This window comes from Coregonus lavaretus (genome assembly GCF_964263955.1).
Source record: "Coregonus lavaretus genome assembly, chromosome: 39".
NCBI classification, from domain to species: domain Eukaryota; kingdom Metazoa; phylum Chordata; class Actinopteri; order Salmoniformes; family Salmonidae; genus Coregonus; species Coregonus lavaretus.
The window spans coordinates 9,199,574-9,205,573 of NC_140026.1; positions in this window are offsets into that span (position 1 = coordinate 9,199,574).

Sequence of the window (6,000 nt, forward strand, 5' to 3'; positions counted from 1 at the left end):
ATCTGAGATATGGCTTTTTCTTTGCAACTCTGCCTAGAAGGTCAGCATCCCGGAGTCGCCTCTTCACTGTTGACGTTGAGACTGGTGTTTTGCGGGTCCTATTTAATGAAGCTGCCAGTTGAGGACCTGTGAGGCGTCTGTTTCTCAAACTAGACACTCTAATGTATTTGTCCTCTTGCTCAGTTTTGCACCGGGGCCTCCCACTCCTCTTTCTATTCTGGTTAGAGCCAGTTTGCACTGTTCTGTGAAGGGAGTAGTACACAGCGTTGTACGAGATCTTCAGTTTCTTGGCAATTTCTCGCATGGAATAGCCTTCATTTCTCAGAACAAGAATAGACTGACGAGTTTCAGAAGAAAGTTATTTGTTTCTGGCCATTTTGAGCCTGTAATCGAACCCACAATTTCTGATGCTCCAGATACTCAACTAGTCTCAAGAAGGACAGTTTTATTGCTGCTTTAATCAGCACAACAGTTTCAGCTGTGCTAACATAATTGCAAAAGGGTTTTCTAATGATCAATTAGCCTTTTAAAATGATAAACTTGGATTAGCAAACACAACGTGCCATTGGAACACAGGACTGCTGGTTGCTGATAATGGGCCTCTGTACGCCTATGTAGATATTCCATTAAAAATCAGCCGTTTCCAGCTACAATAGCCATTTACAACATTAACAATGTCTACACTGTATTTCTGATCAATTTGATGTTATTTTAATGGACAAAAAAATTGGAACGAAAACAAGTACATTTCTAAGTGACCCCAAACTTTTGAACGGTAGGGTATGTATGTATGTATGTATGTATGTATGTATGTATGTATGTATGTATGTATGTATGTATGTATGTATGTATGTATGTATGTATGTATGTATGTATGTATGTATGTATGTATGTATGTATGTATGTATGTATGTATATACAGTGGGGAGAACAAGTATTTGTAAAGCATGTAGAGGTCTGTAATTTTTATCATAGGTACACTTCAACTGTGAGAGACGGAATCTAAAACAAAAATCCAGAAAATTCCATTGTATGATTTTTAAATAATTAATTTGCATTTTATTGCATGACATAAGTATTTGATCACCTACCAACCAGTAAGAATTCCGGCTCTCACAGACCTGTTAGTTTTTCTTTAAGAAGCCCTCCTGTTCTCCACTCATTACCTGTATTAACTGCACCTGTTTGAACTTGTTACCTGTATAAAAGACACCTGTCCACACACTCAATCAAACAGACTCCAACCTCTCCACAATGGCCAAGACCAGAGAGCTGTGTAAGGACATCAGGGATTAAATTGTAGACCTGCACAAGGCTGGGATGGGCTACAGGACAATAGGCAAGCAGCTTGGTGAGAAGGCAACAACTGTTGGCGCAATTATTAGAAAATGGAAGAAGTTCAAGATGACGGTCAATTACCCTCGGTCTGGGGCTCCATGCAAGATCTCACCTCGTGGGGCATCAATGATCATGAGGAAGGTGAGGGATCAGCCCAGAACTACACGGCAGGACCTGGTCAATGACCTGAAGAGAGCTGGGACCACAGTCTCAAAGAAAACCATTAGTAACACACTACGCCGTCATGGATTAAAATCCTGCAGCGCACGCAAGGTCCCCCTGCTCAAGCCAGCGCATGTCCAGGCCCGTCTGAAGTTTGCCAATGACCATCTGGATGATCCAGAGGAGGAATGGGAGAAGGTCATGTGGTCTGATGAGACAAAAATATAGCTTTTTGGTCTAAACTCCACTCGCCGTGTTTGGAGGAAGAAGAAGGATGAGTAGAACCCCAAGAACACCATCCCAACCATGAAACATGGAGGTGGAAACATCATTCTTTGGGGATGTTTTTCTGCAAAGGGGACAGGATGACTGCACCGTATTGAGGGGAGGATGGATGGGGCCATGTATCGCAAGATCTTGGCCAACAACCTCCTTCCCTCAGTAAGAGCATTGAAGATGGGTCATGGCTGGGTCTTCCAGCAAGACAACGACCCGAAACACACAGCCAGGGCAACTAAGGAGTGGCTCCGTAAGAAGCATCTCAAGGTCCTGGAATGGCCTACCCAGTCTCCAGACCTGAACCCAATAGAACATCTTTGGAGGGAGCTGAAAGTCCATATTGCCCAGCGACAGCCCCGAAACCTGAAGGATCTGGAGAAGGTCTGTATGGAGGAGTGGGCCAAAATCCCTGCTGCAGTGTGTGCAAACCTGGTCAAGACCTACAGGAAACGTATGATCTCTGTAATTGCAAACAAAGGTTTCTGTACCAAATATTAAGTTCTGCTTTTCAGATGTATCAAATACTTATGTCATGCAATAAAATGCAAATTAATTACTTTAAAATTATACAATGTGATTTTCTGGATTTTTGTTTTAGATTCCGTCTCTCACAGTTGAAGTGTACCTATGATAAAAAATTACAGACCTCTACATGTGTGTATATATATATATACATACACATATACATACACATACACACATATATATATATATATACATACATACATACATACATACATACATATACATTGGGGGGGGAAAGTATTTAGTCAGCCACCAATTGTGCAAGTTCTCCCACTTAAAAAGATGAGAGAGGCCTGTAATTTTCATCATAGGTACACGTCAACTATGACAGACAAATTGAGAAGAAAAAAATCCAGAAAATCACATTGTAGGATTTTTTATGAATTTATTTGCAAATTATGGTGGAAAATAAGCATTTGGTCACCTACAAACAAGCAAGATTTCTGGCTCTCACAGACCTGTAACTTCTTCTTTAAGAGGCTCCTCTGTCCTCCACTCGTTACCTGTATTAATGGCACCTGTTTGAACTTGTTATCAGTATAAAAGACACCTGTCCACAACCTCAAACAGTCACACTCCAAACTCTACTATGGCCAAGACCAAAGAGCTGTCAAAGGACACCAGAAACAAAATTGTAGACCTGCACCAGGCTGGGAAGACTGAATCTGCAATAGGTAAGCAGCTTGGTTTGAAGAAATCAACTGTGGGAGCAATTATTAGGAAATGGAAGACATACAAGACCACTGATAATCTCCCTCGATCTGGGGCTCCACGCAAGATCTCACCCCGTGGGGTCAAAATGATCACAAGAACGGTGAGCAAAAATCCCAGAACCACACGGGGGGACCTAGTGAATGACCTGCAGAGAGCTGGGACCAAAGTAACAAAGCCTACCATCAGTAACACACTACGCCGCCAGGGACTCAAATCCTGCAGTGGCAGACGTGTTCCCCTGCTTAAGCCAGTACATGTCCAGGCCCGTCTGAAGTTTGCTAGAGTGCATTTGGTTGATCCAGAAGAGGATTGGGAGAATGTCAGATGAAACCAAAATATAACTTTTTGGTAAAAACTCAACTCGTCGTGTTTGGAGGACAAAGAATGCTGAGTTGCATCCAAAGAACACCATACCTACTGTGAAGCATGGGGGTAGAAACATCATGCTTTGGGGCTGTTTTTCTGCAAAGGGACCAGGACGACTGATCCGTGTAAAGGAAAGAATGAATGGAGCCATGTATCGTGAGATTTTGAGTGAAAACCTCCTTCCATCAGCAAGGGCATTGAAGATGAAACGTGGCTGGGTCTTTCAGCATGACAATGATCCCAAACACACCGCCCGGGCAACGAAGGAGTGGCTTCGTAAGAAGCATTTCAAGGTCCTGGAGTGGCCTAGCCAGTCTCCAGATCTCAACCCCATAGAAAATCTTTGGAGGGAGTTGAAAGTCTGTGTTGCCCAGCGACAGCCCCAAAACATCACTGCTCTAGAGGAGATCTGCATGGAGGAATGGGCCAAAATACCAGCAACGGTGTGTGAAAACCTTGTGAAGACTTACAGAAAATGTTTGACCTGTGTCATTGCCAACAAAGGGTATATAACAAAGTATTGAGAAACTTTTGTTATTGACCAAATACTTATTTTCCACCATAATTTGCAAATAAATTCATTAAAAAATCCTACAATGTGATTTTCTGGATTTTTTTTCTCATTTTGTCTGTCATAGTTGACGTGTACCTATGATGAAAATTACAGGCCTCTCTCATCTTTTTAAGTGGGAGAACTTGCACAATTGGTGGCTGACTAAATACTTTTTTGCCCCACTGTATACACATATATATATATATATAGATACAGTGAGGGGAAAAAAGTATTTGATCCCCTGCTGATTTTGTACGTTTGCCCACTGACAAAGAAATGATTAGTCTATAATTTTAATGGTAGGTTTATTTGAACAGTGAGAGACAGAATAACAACAAAAAAATCCAGAAAAACGCATGTCAAAAATGTTTTAAATTGATTTGCATTTTAATGAGGGAAATAAGTATTTGACCCCCTCTCAATCAGAAAGATTTCTGGCGCCCAGGTGTCTTTTACACAGGTAACGAGCTGAGATTAGGAGCACACTCTTAAAGGGAGTGCTCCTAATCTCAGTTTGTTACCTGTATAAAATACACCTGTCCACAGAAGCAATCAATCTGCTGCATATACAGTGAGGGAAAAAAGTATTTGATCCCCTGCTGATTTTGTACATTTAACCACTGACAAAGACATGATCAGTCTATAATTTTAATGGTAGGTTTATTTGAAAAGTGAGAGACAGAATAACAACAACAAAAATCCAGAAAAACGGATGTCAAACATTTTATACATTGATTTGCATTTTAATGAGGGAAATAAGTAGTTGACCCCACTGCAAAACATGACTTAGTACTTGGTGGCAAAACCCTTGTTGGCAATCAGAGGTCAGACGTTTCTTGTAGTTGGCCACCAGGTTTGCACACATCTCAGGAGAGATTTTGTCCCACTCCTCTTTGCAGATCTTCTCCAAGTCATTAAGGTTTCGAGTCTGACGTTTGGCAACTCGAACCTTCAGCTCCCTCCACAGATTTTCTATGGGATTAAGTTCTGGAGACTGGCTAGGCCACTCCAGGACCTTAATGTGCTTCTTCTTGAGCCACTCCTTTGTTGCCTTGGCTGTGTGTTTTGGGTCATTGTCATGCTGGAATACCCATCCACAACCCATTTTCAATGCCCTGGCTGAGGGAAGGAGGTTCTCACCCAAGATTTGACGGTCCATTGTCCTTTTGATGCGGTGAAGTTGTCCTGTCCCCTTAGCAGAAAAACACCCCCAAAGCATAATGTTTCCACCTCCATGTTTGACTGTGGGGATGGTGTTCTTGGGGTCATAGGCAGCATTCCTCCTCCTCCAAACACGGCAAGTTGAGTTGATGCCAAAGAGCTCGATTTTGGTCTCATCTGACCACAACACTTTCACCCAGTTCTCCTCTGAATCATTCAGATGTTCATTGGCAAACTTCAGACGGCCCTGTATATGTGCTTTCTTGAGCAGGGGGACCTTGCGGGCGCTGCAGGATTTCAGTCCTTCATGGCGTAGTGTGTTACCAATTGTTTTCTTGGTGACTATGGTCCCTGCTGCCTTGAAATCATTGACAAGATCCTCCCATGTAGTTCTGGGCTGATTCCTCACCGTTCTCATGATCATTGTAACTCCACGAGGTGAGATCTTGCATGGAGCCCCAGGCCGAGGGAGATTGACAGTTCTTTTGTGTTTCTTCCATTTGCGAATAATCGCACCAACTGTTGTCACCTTCTCACCAAGCTGCTTGCCGATGGTCTTGTAGCCCATTCCAGCCTTGTGTAGGTCTACAATCTTGTCCCTGACATCCTTGGAGAGCTCTTTGGTCTTGGCCATGGTGGAGAGTTTTTGGAATCTGATTGATTGATTGCTTCTGTGGACAGGTATCTTTTATACAGGTAACAAGCTGAGATTAGGATCACTCCCTTTAAGACTGTGCTCCTAATCTCAGTTCGTTACCTGTGTAAAAGACACCTGGGCGCCAGAAATCTTTCTGATTGAGAGGGGGTCAAATACTTATTTCCCTCATTAAAATGCAAATCAATTTATAACATTTTTGACATGCGTTTTTCTGGATTTTTTTGTTGTTATTCTGTCTCTCACT